This window comes from Equus przewalskii, chromosome 6 (genome assembly GCF_037783145.1).
Source record: "Equus przewalskii isolate Varuska chromosome 6, EquPr2, whole genome shotgun sequence".
Taxonomy (NCBI): Eukaryota; Metazoa; Chordata; class Mammalia; order Perissodactyla; family Equidae; genus Equus; species Equus przewalskii.
This window is the reverse complement of record NC_091836.1, coordinates 30,820,197-30,835,052: the sequence shown is the minus strand read 5'-3', so window position 1 is coordinate 30,835,052 and position 14,856 is coordinate 30,820,197. Positions and strand designations below refer to the sequence as shown.

General features: G+C 46.2%; 1 protein-coding gene and 2 long non-coding RNA genes across 10 annotated transcripts in view; 1 reads left to right on the top strand and 2 right to left on the bottom strand.

Annotated features, from left to right (window-relative positions):
• Window positions 1-14,856, top strand: part of CLMP (CXADR like membrane protein) — a 90,547-nt gene that overhangs the window by 13,252 nt on the left and 62,439 nt on the right. The window lies entirely within an intron of this gene.
• LOC139084101 (uncharacterized) lies at window positions 3,566-8,175 on the bottom strand. Its single transcript, XR_011541403.1, has 2 exons — window positions 8,019-8,175; window positions 3,566-7,004 (listed from the first exon to the last, which is right to left on the bottom strand). It is a non-coding gene; the product is annotated as an uncharacterized lncRNA (long non-coding RNA).
• LOC103549889 (uncharacterized) overlaps window positions 8,428-14,856 on the bottom strand; it is a 71,473-nt gene continuing 65,044 nt past the window's right edge. For 2 of the 5 annotated variants that reach the window (XR_011541402.1, XR_011541399.1), the window contains 5 exons: window positions 12,895-13,001; window positions 12,536-12,700; window positions 12,096-12,321; window positions 10,654-11,750; window positions 8,428-10,345 (listed from right to left, as the gene is read on the bottom strand). This is a non-coding gene — a long non-coding RNA (uncharacterized lncRNA). The remainder of the gene's footprint in view (window positions 10,346-10,653; window positions 11,751-12,095; window positions 12,322-12,535; window positions 12,701-12,894; window positions 13,002-14,856) is intronic. The other 3 variants (XR_011541400.1, XR_011541401.1, XR_544632.2) reach the window with 3 other exon arrangements.

Sequence of the window (14,856 nt, the reverse complement as noted above, 5' to 3'; positions counted from 1 at the left end):
TGCTCTAAAAACTGACTGTCAGATGTTAAACTAACAGGCACCAGGTAAGGTAGAAAAAGACATTTGTGTTTCTGGGGCTGCAGAGCAGCCTCAAACGAAAGAAGCATAACCCACATTTGTCAACTTTCTGTCTCTTCCCAGTCACATGCCCAGCAGGAGCTCTGAAATAAGGGCAGCCCAAGGGAGGGAATGACAGGCAGGCCTGGAGATGAATGTGTTCATGCGTTCAGTTAGAGCTGTTTCAGACAAAGCTGATTTCTGCTCTGATAGTTATCCCACCCCGGCACCAAGCATCAAACCGTCCCTTTTCTCATAGTAGAGAGAGATGTCTCTGACCAAGGTTGGTTTTATAATGATTTCTTCCGTGTGTTTTGTTTCCCTGGGATCTCGAAGGGCTTGGTTGTGGGTGGATTTTATGAGAAGATACAGATTTCCAGTATGGAGCAGCTCCTGTGTGCTTGGTACAGTGGGTGGAGATGGAGCCGTACGTGACCCGAGACCCTGCTCATCGCAGTCTGGTGGGGGGACCAGACTGACAGAGGAAATGGTGAAAGATGTCAGCAGAATGTAGTTAAATGCCAAAATGTTTGGTTCAGACAGGAATTGAAATGGGAGTTTTGGAAAAGGTTAGTCATTAAGATGTAGGATCTTACTCCAGCTAACAGTGGAGCAAGAATGTGTGTAATGAGGTGAATACACGGTGACTGAGGGCATTGCGTCAGGGAGTGGGTGACGGGGCAGGAGCTTGGAGACGCAGAGCCTGGGGCATAGGAAGGGGGAGGATATGCGGGGGTGGAGTGGAGACGGTGGTGAAATAGTTGTTCAGTCTCACCCTGGAAATAACACACATTCATAGCTTACAGGCCAATTTGGGGACCTACCTCAGGCAGTGCTAAGTGACCTTGGGCAACTCACTCTCTGGGCCTCACCCTGCAAAGGAGAGATTGGTGGAGAATTTCGAATCCTTCTGGCTGTGTAGATGGAGGGCGCTGCAGGATTCCGTAGTGGGAGGCTGCGGCCCCAGTGATTGCTCCTGTTCCTCCCACTGCGGGCACTGGGAGCTGACGCTGTCACCTGCACCCCCGCAGCTCCTTCCTGCCCTCACAAGCTCCGGGCTGCTGCTCTGGCTCTGCCCCGTGCTTTCCCTTGCACTTAGAATAGACCCCAGGAAGCCCTGCCCAACCCTCTGCCCCTGAAAACGTCCCAGGGTCTTTACGCTTGTTTCTTTCTAACCCTGGAAATGCTCTTCACCTGGTCTTTGCAAGGCTGGCTCCTTGCCTTCCAGGTTTCAGTGCAAATATTGCCTCTGTGAGACCTTTCTTGAGCCCCACCCAACCTCCCCTCTAACTGGAACCTCTACCTGGTCACCCTCACATTACCCTGTTCTATTTTCTTGCTAACCTTTATCACAATCTGAAATCTTCTTTTTACCTCTGTTTGTGTACTTGTCTATTGTCTGTTTCTATGAGATCCTGGACTTTGTCTATATCATTCACTTCTGTATCCTCAGTACTTAGAACAGTGCCTGACACAGACACAGATGCCCAATAAAGATATGATGAATAAGCACGTATGAGCCCTTATGAGCAAAGGTCTTTGTATAAGTTATTTCTTTTAATCCTCATAACAACTCTGCCAAGTAGGTATAATTGGATCCCATTTTACAGAGGAGGACACAGCATGTTACAGAGGCTAAGTCCTTGCGGAAGGTTACACAGCTAGTAAGCCATGGACTCCGAATTTGAACCCAGGCCGTCTGACTTTAAAGCCGGTTCCATAGTTAATACACTATTCAAGACATCTAAACCCATGCTTCTCAGACTTTAAGGTGCTTATGGACCCCCTGGGGATCTTGCTAAAATGCAAGATCTGATTTGGTAGGTCTGGAGTAGGGCCTGAGAGTCTGTTTTTCCAGCAAGTTCCCAGCCAATGCGATTCATCTGTGGAAAATATCTCTCAGGAAGGAAGAGACAGCCAGAGGGGGAGAAACTGAGGCTCAGAGAGATTAGGCTGCTTTCCTTAGATCATATAGCTGATTAATGGCGGCAGAGCTGGGACTCCAGCCCAGTGTCCTGGTTCCTAGCCCAAAGCTCTTTCAACCGCTCAGCAACCCCAAGGATTTTAAAGTATACACACATCTTCAAAGACTGTTTGCAGGAATATGGCCACCTGAGTTAGAGACGGCAAAGGGGGTCCATGGTACTAGCCTATGTCCCTGCTGATCACGGCTACTGTACCTGGCTGCCACTGGGCTTCCCATGACGGGGCATGACAGTTCTTGTTTTGAGAGGCAAGAGTGGTTCCCCTAGAATTTCCAAACCTCCTCTGACCACAGACACTCAGCCATCTAGGCATGTGTCTCCAGCGTCCCCACCATCACTCTCTCTGCCTCATGGAAAGAAAGTGCCCTGAGCTCGGGCTGACCAGGTCCCCTCTGGCCGCTATAGGGTTTGCCTTTATAGTACTTATTATAATGCCTCAGCTCATTTGTGCAGCCTCCACCTTTCCCCAGCCCTCCCTGTTCACAGAAGATTAAATGTCTACTTGTTGAAAACTTTTACAAGTCTGTCTCTTCCCCCTTCCACCCAGCAGAGATCCTTTCTGGAAGATGATCATCCATCCTCCATTTGAGCAACAGGAAGCTCAATACTTGCAAAGCGTCCTTCCTGCTCTAAGACAGCTCTTACCACTGAAAAGGACTTTTGACTCTGAGCTGGAGTCGCCCTCCCTGGTAACTGCCACCAACGGAGGCTACAAAGATTAGTAACTGCCATAATCACCTTACAAGTACAGGGTCCTCCAATTTATAAAGTGATGTTTTAAAAACATTTACCAGTGATAGGCGCTGTGCTGGACATTTCCATATACCCTTCACCTCATGTAATACTCACAGCCACAGCCTGAAGCCTGTAGTTTCGATGCCCACTTTACAAACATGGAAATGGAGGCTCAGACGGAGGGATTTAAGTGACTTGCCCCAAGTGACGGCCAATGAGCTTCAGAGACAATGTTGCTTCTACCACATCGTAGCCAGACATCCTCCTACCCAAAAGCCCTTTCCTGTTTGTCTCTCCTCCTGCTCTTCCTTTTTACAAACTAAACATTCCTGTTTCCTTTCACTTTTCTCCCCAGTTATTATAATAACTGGGCTGACCATCGTTAATTGAAGTCATGTTATGGGCACTCAATATGTAGATGAATTAATCTCCATAAGAACCCTAAGCTATCTCCATTTTATAGATGAGCAAAATGCTGAAACTCATTATTTGTCCAATGTCACTCAATTGGTAAGAGAAAGCGAGGATTTGAGCCTGGTCTCTCAGACTGTGAAAAGGAGAAAAATGCTGGGGCGAAGGGATGGAATGAGGACAGTGGGAATCTGAGTGAGAAATAGTGCAAACTTGGATCATTTCCCGTTTTAACTATCTTTATTGTGTTGGCAGGCCTGGCCCCCGTACAGAATAAGGTAGCACTAGGCGGGACTTTCAGGGAGCCTAATCTGTGCAGGGGAGCAGGGCCTTGACTTATTGAGGGCGTTGTTATGGAGGAGGCTATTTGACACCAATTCTAAGTACTTAAAAAAATCCAGCTTTACTGAGATATAATTGCCATACAATAAGCTGCACATATTTAAGACATACAATTTGTTAAGTTTTGGCATACGTATATACCCATGAAACCATCATCTCAAGCAAGATATTTTAAACATATTTCATAAATCCGAAAGGATGGCATTCTTAGTAATGAATTTTTTCAGGTTCTGATCTGGACCCAGGAAGGATGGAAACCCATCTCTGATCCCTAGAAAGCCTTGGAGAAGGTTTAGACCTGAGGTTCAGCTGTAATCCAGATTTGTAGGATCCTTCGGTCTCCCTCTGCTTCTAGACTTCTGTACTATTTTGTAGGTGTCAGATTTGTGTGTGTGTGTGTGAGGAAGATGGGCCCTGAGCTAACCTCTGTTGCCAATCTTCCTCTTTTTGCTTGAGCTGCGCTAACATCTGTGGCAATCTTCCTCTATTTTACGTGGAATGCCGCCACCGCGTGGCTTGACAAGCAGTGCTAGGTCTGCGCCCATGACCTGGGCCTGTGAACTTCAGGCCGCTTAAGCAGAGCACGCAAACTTAACCACTATGACACGGGGCCAGCCCCTGTCTGATCTGTTTCGAACTTGAGGCAGGGCCCACATCTCCAGCCCTGTCTCAATTCTCTGCATTCCCATGAACCTTCTATCTGGGTTCAAGATAAATTAACCATCAAGTTCTTGGGGCTGGAAAATGAAGTAAAATGGAACCAAATGGGACTGGCCCCCCAGCTCAGGGGCCCCTCTTTTCAGTTCTCCTTTCAGCAAGGATGAGGTGACCCACCAGAGCCTCCAAGAGGATACCCAAGAGACAGGAGGCACAGGGTCAATACCCACTTCCCGTCTTCCCAGCTGCCCCCTTTTCCCTCACCCTTGCCTCCTGAAACCCCCTCCCCAAATACACATTGCATCAAAGGGAGCAAGAAACACCCCAAAGTAGTGAGGATTTCCGGAAGGACTCTGAATGCAAAGACAGAGGCTTGCTCCAGGATAGCTAAATGGCTTCAATACCATCTTTACTAAAGACCTTCCTCATTCCTCTCAGTTGAAGTAACCTCTGTCTGCTCTAAAGTCTCATAAACTTTCCGTTATGTCACCAATCACCTCTACTCTTGGGAATATAATTAATCACATACATATCTTCTTTCACTTTCTGGCCTGTAAGCTCTCTAAAGGCATGACCTTGGTTTGCTCCATCTTTGCTTTCCCCGCAGTATCTAACCCATAGTACACAACAGTGCTTGTTGAACACATGAATGAATGACCCCTCCTTGTCCTAAACCTCTGGGAAGAGCTGTGTCTCTGCAGTGAGCAGGCTCAGAGCTGAGTATAGCATTACCCTGGTGTCTCTCACACCAAACGTCACACATGAAGTATTAGTAAATTACGCACAAAATGGTGATTCTCACTCGTGTGATATAAATAGTCAAGGAGATATACATACTGTCTCTTTACATACACTGTCAATTCTCAGCAAAGGTGAGACTTAGCTTGACAGGCTTGGCTCATGGACGGAAATGGACTGCTGGCACTGGTGAGGCTGTCTCTCAGGGGAGATACAACTTCCACCTCCAGTGGTTCCGGCAGGGGTGAATGAGCCAGGAGAGAATAGGTAGTTGAAGTGGGAAAGCCTAGTTCTGAGCAAGGTGAAGGAGGATGAGTCTCAGTGGCTAGGGTTCCATTTGCTCAATCCTGACCTTTGAAAGAAGTCTACAGAGTCATGGATCACCAGTATAATTCCCCACCCAGAGACAGCCATTCCTTGTGGACAAATGTGGAAAAGCCCAAGAAGTGAAGGTTCCTCAGGTCACTCAAAAAGTAACCCATTTATGGATTAGACAAAACTTGATTTGGGGTATAGGCATGCCTAGATTAGCGTTTCTCAGACTTTTAGATTACAAGGACCAGTAAAATTTCAAAAATAAATTTGGGCCCACTTTTAAAATATTGCTGACTATAGATATTCAACAAAAATAGGAATTATCATCCTACTTTTGAAATTTTTCCTAAAAAGAAATGGCATTTCAACACAACAAAAATAATAGCAAAAATACAATTGACAACCATACCCTAACAGCTCTCTGTCTGCGACAGCTAACATTTGCTGAGTGGCTGACTGTATGCCAGGCACCATTCTAAGCATTTTACCATTATCTCATTTTACACCATACATATTACATTGTCTGTGTTTTTTCTTACTTCCTTATGAAACCATGAAAGTTTCATCATGGACAAGTGGCACCAAATTATACCCTAGAGTTAGGGAAGCACTAGATGAGAGAACTTCTTGAGGTAGCTCACAGCCCTAGGAGTCAAAACTTCTTGAACCTTAAAGTTTCCACTTGAAGCAGAGGCCAAGATGTGATCCTCCAGAGTCAGCTCTTTATGCAGGAGGATAAACATCTTCCTCTGAAGTTTTCTTTTTCTTTTTTTTTTTTAAAGATTAGAACCTATGCTAACATCTGTTGCCAATCTTTTTCTTTCTTCTTCTTCTTCTCCCCAGAGCCCCCCAGTACGTAGTTGTATATTTCAGTTGTGAGTGCCTCTGGCTGTGCTATGTGGGACGACGCCTCAACATGACCTGATGAGCAGTGCCAGGTCTGCGCCCAGGATCCGAACCAGCGAAAAACTAGGCCGCTGAAGCGGAGCGTGCGAACTTAACCACTCGGCCACGGGGCCGGCCCCTGAAGTTTTCTTTGATATTAGGACCCACTGAGTTCTATTTCCAGTTGCAACTGAGACTCATAAGGCTGCAGTCTTTATCGACAAATGCAATGGCCCAAGTAAATCATAATCCAGCCAAAGCTAAAATGCTTCCAACTACATTTTTGGGTCATGAAAGATGAAGGAAAAGCTACCACTTTTGCAAGATAGAGCCTTTCCCCCTTTTCCCTGCCTGTACTTTCAAAAGCTTGACATCCCACTATCATGTTTCACAGTGAACACAAACCATATGGCTTAAGGCAAGGGAAAGAATGCTGGGTTGAGTAATGGGCTATGAAATAAATAACCCTTAAATGATCATTTAAAAAACAATCTTAAGTATTTCCTAATGTCTAGATTAAAGAAAATTCATGGGGGCCTGAAATAGAAAGAGAATATAAAGGACCTTAGAATGCTGCCTCTGGACAGAAGGGCCTTCTTGAGAAGAGGGACAGGCCAGCAAGGTCATCCAGTACAAAGTCTCCCCAGAGACCAGACACATCTTCAGAAGGAGGAAGCAAGTGGGAGGCATTGTTATTTATTTTTTCAATGCTTAACAAATCAGCTCAAAGAGACCCAATGTCAGGCCTAGATGTGAAATCTTACATTTCAGGAGATAGCGCTTTAGAGTCCAGCTGGAAAAGGAGCCAGATTCAGCATGTGATTTAAGTCCAGACAATCTTTGCTTGTGTCATCCCTTCCTCTTAACCATCTTGCTTCCCTGAATAGGAAAGGAGAACACAGTTGGAACTTCCTATTATGCATAGTATGCAAAAAAAATTGTTCTCAAACTCCCTCCTATTTCCAAAGAACTAAATTTGGAGGGAAATATGAGGAAGCATATTATAGTAGATACAGCATTTAAGTAAGTGTAGGAAGAACTGACTCTGAAGGACAAGTCCTGGCCTCTCCATCAGGGGGAAAGCTCCAGGTTCATAGAAGTTTAGACTCCCAGCACTGGAATTTAAAAAAAAATCTGATGGACAGGGGAGCCCTGGATACCTCCCTATTCTGTCAGCTATGTGACCTTAGGTAAGTCGCTTGCCCTGAGCCTCAGTTTCCTTATCTGCAAAATGAGGATACTAACTTCCATTTTGCAAAGCAGAAAAGTAAGGCTCTTAGAGATTCAAAACTTGGCCAAAGTCACAACCTAGTACTGTATATATCTTGTTGCAAAGCCTGTGCTGTTTTCCCTAGCCACACCAAGATGAGATCATACGCATTAAAATGTTTGTAATGAGCCAGGCACTGTGCAATCATTCCCTTGTGGTTATTAGGCACAGACTTCCATCTGGCATGCACAAACAGACGTGTCAGCCCATATCTACGTGTGCCCGTGCATACGTTCATGGAAGACTGTCCTTTACAGATATAAGCAAGTTTGTGGTCTGACTAGCACGAGAATACTTGAGGAATAACAGGACACAACCAGGGTCTCTCTCAGAAATCCAGGCTATGAGGTGGCACGAGCCTTAGGAAAAGCGGTCCTGGATCATGGACAGTTGCTCCTGCTCTGACGAATGCCAGCACTGATCTTCCCAGCCTGAGTGACACGTGGCCCACTCTAGGAGGATCCTAGTCCTACCATCCTGTCCCAGAAATGAGTTCTTTCTAAGAGGTTAAAGCAAACTATATCTGCTCTTACGGATCATTATTCTGGGGAAGCCTGGGAAAAGAGAGGTTTGACTTTGGGGAAATGATAAAGAGGAGAGGGAAGCTCCTGGTTGGTACCCACATGTGCAAGGGGTGACATGTCCCTGGAAAGGTGTCATCAAAACAGTGAAGGGGAAGACTGTAGCCCTTTCAGAACATCCTTCCAGGAATTCTCATACATTATTAGTGGAGATGCCTTCAGAATAGGGTAAAAACCTCCGACTGTAAAAGGAGTTGGACACTGGGGCTGGCCCCGTGGCCGAGTGGTTAAGTTCGCGCGCTCCGCTGCAGGCGGCCCAGTGTTTCGTCGGTTCGAATCCTGGGTGCGGACATGGCACTGCTCGTCAGACCACGCTGAGGCAGCGTCCCACATGCCACAACTAGAGGAACCCACAACGAAGAATACACAACTATGTACCGGGGGGCTTTGGGGAGAAAAAGGAAAAAATAAAATCTTTAAAAAAAAAAAAAAAAAGAAAAAAAAAAAAAAGGAGTTGGACACTGTCCTCCTTGGAGACTGGAAGGTGGACAAGGTGACGTCAGCCAGCCCTTGGCTTCAGTGTATTGTCCGAGGAAACAGGGTGGGAAGCTCCGCTGTCTCCCAGAGCCCACTGTGATTCAGCTATAGGCCCGGGCAGGTTTCCATGTCAGCTGCACTTCCAAAGCCAGATCTGCAATTTGAACCTAAAGCCCTGCAGACAAAGAAGACTGTGTTAAGAGTGGGGCCGATTGCTCACGGAGCCCAGTAGGGCTCTTGGCTCCACAACGTTCATTAGCATCTTAAGTTCACATAAATATATATGAGGCCTGGGATTCCTCTGGGAGTCCCGGAGGCCCTCTCAGCCAAAGCAAAATCTCTCCCTCTTTGCACCTCTTCCTGGGCCTTCGGACGCAGCTTCTCCCCAGAGCCCAGTGTTGGGAGGCTATTCCCCAGCAGGGGTCCCATAGCTCATTTTCAGGTGCAAAAATAGACATTTTGTCCTTTGGGGGACCGGCTCTGTTCTGCTGTCCTCCTTATGGCCGTCCAGGGTCTCTGAAGACCAGAGATTTCCCCACCATCCCTCTCATAGCTGCAATACTGGAGACTTCAAGGCAAAGTGAATCTGTTGCATGGAGGCAGCATAGCCCCCTGCGAAGCCCAGACTGGATACTGCAAAACTTGGGACTGAGGGGGATAAGGACACTTGAGGTTTTTTCTTCTTAAAGGACTCCCAGTCTAATGGAATATACAAATTAGAGAAGGAAAACCAAAAAGTAGAAACCTGAGACACAGCACCAACCTCAGAAAAATGTAAATGAGAACATAATTAGCAGTATGTGAACCTTGTAAATTCTGTGGAGAGGGGGAAGGACAAGAAGAAACTGCTGCTGGATCCAATCTCAGAGGGCTTCTTGGAGGAGGAGAATTCTGACAGGAAAAGGCTAGAATTGGGAAGGGTACTGACTATTGGGCAGGGACAGCTGCTCAGCTGCCCTATCTCCTTCACAGGGGCACTGCAGGACAATTGAATTGGCAAGAAGAAAGGCAGCTCCAGAGGTTCTCAGACACCCAAGAACAGCCCCGTCTCATTCCAAAGTAACTAGCCCAACTACTGCAATTGTTTCCAAGTCTGGAAGGAAAAGAGGGCTTTCAGAGAAAAGCCACAAAACGAAGCCAGTTGAATCCCGATGTACATGGGGAGAGCCTGTGTGGGTGACTAGCCTGGGGTGCTTTCTGGCTGAAGCTGGTGTGCCCTGGCCCCGGCTTCGGGGTGTGGTGCCACAGCACTGCCCTCGCTAGATAGATGACCCTCCCTCTGCAGCTTGCTCTGAGCAAAAAGCCCATGTCTCACGTAGTGGACCAGAGGAGGGCAGTGGATGAAGTGGGAAGAGGAAGTTAGGATGGCAGATTTCCAAGCTCTGACAGCATTTTCAGCTCAGATTCTTTGGAAAAGGTTTCTTCAGTCCTACTTCCTTCGCTGACCTTGGCAGACTGGCGTCCCTCAGTCAGTTTGAGAGCAGGCATTCTGCTTTCTGATGCATCTTTCACCCCAGGTAGTCTGTCCATCTTTCTTCCCTGGGCTGGATGAGAGCCCAGGCTCTTCATTTGCTTCTCCTGGAACGCAATCCTCCTCCATCTGCAAACAGCCTTCTCTTGGACAAGGAAGGAGGCAAATTTCTCCGCTAGGAAGGCGCTCTCCCTTCCCCCGAGATCATCAACTTCAAGTCACAGCAGGTTACATTAGAAGGATCTTTGGAGGTCAATAATTTCAACTCATACTGCAAGCCCAGAGTAAGGAGGTGACTTCTTCAGAGCTGGGCTATACTCCGTGGTCATCTCTTGCCACTCTGGTAGAGGTGGCACGGAACGCAGGCATGGCAGAGTCTCTGCAATCAAACCAGCCTGGCTTTCCACTCCATCTTTCTGACCTGATGGCAATGAAACCGTGAATTAGTTATTGAACTTCTCTGAGTGTCTGTTTCCTCAGCCACCAAAAAACAAAAAAGAAAGAAAAAACGATAATAATAATATTACCTTTTCGTAGGATGATCTATAGGATTATTGATAATAATAGCTATCACTTATTGAGTATTTACTCTGTGCCAAGTGCCGTGCTGAGCACTGTATGCACATTACCCCAGAGTACCTCATGCCGTGCTTGGCACACGGTCATGTTCACTGTAATTATTACTACACCAGAGCCAAACAATCAGTGCTTCTCATGGACATGTCTCACCTTTGGCAGCAGACTTCTGAGATGATGAAACTCCTACAGTCCCCAGTTTCTACAAGTCAGGACGACCCAAATGCAGGAGCACACTTCACATTCAGGCTGAGCAGTGACGCTGACCTGCTCTCCAGCACTGGGGAAAGGCCACCAGCCTGCTAGTCCAAACACAGCCTGCTCTCATCTTGTTTAAACAAGGCCAGGGAGGCAGGCAGGCGGCCTGTGGTTGGGGAGGAAGAAACGAGGGCTGTTTGGGATTCCATGTAGACTCTGGGCTATTGAAGCTGTCAGGCTGATACACAAGCTCTGTCAGGCTTGTAGCTCTTGGCATTCTGGCCGCTTCCCCTTGATGACCATTTATAGCAATCCCTCCAAAGCGCGTGGAGCCCTGGGGTTGGGTGAAAGTGATGAAGCTGGAGGGGAGGCTCCTGGCCTTGGGGAGGCAGGTGGTAACTACTAGAAACCTCCCTACCTGCAAACCCTAGGAATTTCCCAGAACTCGGGCTCAACTGCTCCCTCTTCAGTCTGCGATGTAAGAGCAAGCCAGTGCGGAAGACAGGTTGGAGGGTAGAAGGAATGGAAGGATCGTGGCCACCAACCATGAATTTTTAGCGGAGTTTTAATGTAGGACAAGCCCATATGGTTTTGTGGTAGGGAATTCAGTCCCTAGGCCCCTTGAATTATTCTTTAATTTTCCCTTTTAGGCATATTGGAAGTAGCAAACATTTAACAGAACTTGGGAAAGGGAAAGATGGCTTGACAGCATCCACAGTCCAATCTAGTCATTGACCTCTGGCAAGTTCTGCCTCTTTGCATCATTGTGATTTCCATGGTGTCTGCTTCAGGAGAGGGTAGTGGATTACGTGGGTCCTAGGTAGACTCTGTGCTCTCTTAGTGCCTAGGATGATGAAAGGTTAAGAAGAGGGTTTGGAACCAGTCCTGCAGACTTAGAGTTGGGTAAAAAGAACACTGTCCTCAAAGTTAGCTGGATGAATTGCTAGCGTGTCAGGAAACGACAAATAATGATGACAAAAGGAGAAGGCTTGTGGATGCCGAGGCCACAGGAAAACAGTACTTTGAGGTGGTCACCATGCGCTTGCGTGCACCTGCAGGAATGCAGAAGAATAATAATGTCCTTGTTAACCGTGAGAGGAATGTCTGAGGGTGGGTGGGAGAAGGATGGGCAGAGGCAGGGGAGGGACAAGGGGCATTGATATTATTGTGCTAGGTACCAGATACTGGGTTATGAGCTTTACACGCGCGATTTTACTTTTTAATGTTCATAACCTTGAAAGGTTAGTTTCATTCTTATTTTACAGATGAAGAAACGAAGGTTCATAGAGGCCAAGTAAATTGCTCAAGGTTTCAGATTTAGCATCTAGTGGAGCTAGGATTCAAACTTCCTTCTGCTTGGTCAGGCTGCTTTTAGCAGCTGTCCCAAGGCTAGTTACCTGCTCTGAACACTCTGACTGGGGGGGTCACACATCCTCAGGAGGCCAGGTTTCAGACCGGAAGTTGCTCTCATGGATATGAGGATCCTCCCACCAGGCCGGTGTAACTGGAGAAGGTGTCTCCAGTCTGAAGAGATGTCTGTTTTTATCAGAAGAACAGCCAGTCCTCTCCATAGTGTGGAATGACACTGTCAAAATCTCATTTTCCTGGTTTCTTTTCCTAGAACTTTGTAGAAATCATGACACATCTGTTATGACATCCTTTCTTCCTTGGCCAAATGAAAACATACTTGATAATGTTACAACATTCTTTGGTGAAATTCAAATCTGAGGATTCTGAGGTTCCTTTTATTAACTTTAGGAGCTGACTAACACATTTTAAAAACCTTTTAGTGCAAACTACAAATTCATTCACTCATCCAAATTTATTGAGCACTTACTGTATGTCTGACACTGGGTTCAATACTGGGAACAGGAGAATGACTAAACTTGTCTCTTCCTATGAGGCAGATACATCAGCGAGTGCACGGTAATATGTGCCAAAGTATGGTGGTGTTGAAAGCACTGCATGGATAGCTACTCTCATTCAACGGGATTTTCATTCACTAAAAAAAAAAGAAATGAGTTCATTGTAAGATGCTAGGTTAACTACTGGAAAAACCAAGAAGAGTCTATTGGGGGAAACAGATGGATAAATAGATAAATTATATGGTACAAAAGGTAAAAATTTATAACAAATAAGGGAAATTTGGGGTAGGTACATTACTGTTCATTTGCATAGAAGTAAACTATTTAGTACCTCATCTGGAACAGGGCAATCACTCAGTAAATGGTAGTATTTGTCGTTATCATCACTATTATCATTATTGTTGACAAAAATTTGGTGCGTTCATTTGGGTTTTTTTCCTATAAAACATAAAATCGGGGCAATATTGTTATTTCTCCATTTTACAGAGAGAATTTTATACAATGTGATTTAAGTCGCTCCACCATACAATGATTTGGAGTAAAAATACAAAAATTAAGCAAACACTGGCTCCCAACATTTCCCTTTATGAGCCCCTGAACCCCCATGCTGGTCCTCTCAGCCTTAACACAAACTGATTCTGACTCTACCCCCAAACCCTTATGATCCAATCCTCAGAAGATCTGACGTTATCTTAGAATGTCCCCCTACTCCCTACCTTCAGGAGGTTGCCAGGTCCTGGTAACCAAGGCTTCTCTAACTTTACTGTGTTAAAATGCAGATTCTTTTTAAAATGCAGATTCTGAAACACTTTGAGTAGCAAGCTGTCCATTATAACTCCAAAGCCTCTCTTTCAACTACCCTCTTTTCTCTTGCTCCTGCCATCCCCAGCTCAGGCCATCCAAATCCCCCTTAGATTAGATATAAGCTCCTAAGTGGTCTCCCTACCTATAGTCTCTACTTCCACTCCACCCTACCTGCTTCTGTTACATTCAACTTCCTAAAATATAACTTGCCTCCTGTTACTCCCCTGCTGTAACACCTCCAGCGTCTCCCTACTAACACAAGCTGGACACAGATTCTCCAACCGAAGGTAAGCCCCTCTAAGATTTAGTCTCAGCTTTTTCATTGTGCGAAATCTCCCGATTCCTGTTGATTTATCCAACTCTTTATCTCCATTACTTCTTTCCCTTGGGGACTTTGTGGATACTCTTCCTTCCACTGATGCTCCTTCCCACTTCCAGCTGTGGCCCTAATCTCAGCACCCACACCTTTGACCTCCTTCAAGACACAGGCACCCACTTCGACAGCTGGAAATGACCTCTAAACTGTTGTAGCTCTTTGTCCAAGTAGGGTTATTGATGTGCATTTTGATTGTCCTTTCTTCCTCCTTCATCTCTCTCGGCAAACCCCACAGCATCTGTCACAGGGCCCTGCTCCCAGCAAGGCCTCAATTAATTCATCCCAGGTGCCTGAAAGATGTGTCTTCCAGTTCCTTTTAGTGGGACTCTATTCTCTTCACATTATTTTTCTGTTAGATGTGTTTTCACATTGTAAACCACCTCCAATCCCTTTTGGCAATTAGTGAGCTCTAAATCATAAATAGTCAGTAAGAGTAGACACTCAGGAAATGTCTGTTAATTGAATAAATGGATGCTGTCTTCAGAGCTGCGTAAAGAGCAGGTTGTTGTCTGCTCTTCCCTCTCCTTCCTGCCCCTGGCCCTTTTGCTTTTCTGTCCCTTGAAAAGGTCCTCCTGCAGCCTTCTGGAATCCTGCTCAGCTCTAAGACACAGGGTGAGCTCCAGCTCCTCCAGGAACTTCCCGCAGACAGAGCTGTTCTGGGGCATTCAGTAGCATTTGGTTTAATATTGTCCACTAAACTGTGAGCTCCTTCATGTCAGAGACTAAGCTCTCTGCATCCCTGCATCTCCCGTATTACCGGCCCAGTGGTTCCCAATCCTGACCGCACATCAACATCTTTGTTCAGCTTTGGAAATATTCAGGAGCCCAAACTCCCACTTCCCACGCCAGGCCTATTGAATCAGATGGTTCTCAAATTTGAGCATTTGTGCATCATAAACACCTGGAAGGCTTGTTAAAACACAGATTGCTGCCCCCACTCCCACCCCCTGAGACTGGGGGATGGGACCAAGAATTTGCATTTGTAGCAAGTTCCCAGATGATGTTGATGCAAGTCTGAAAGGCTCTTGCAGGGCCACTGCTCTGGGGGTGAGGCCCAGCCATTCTGCATCTGAAGAAATCACAGTGCTCCTCACAGGCAGGCTGAGCGTGACT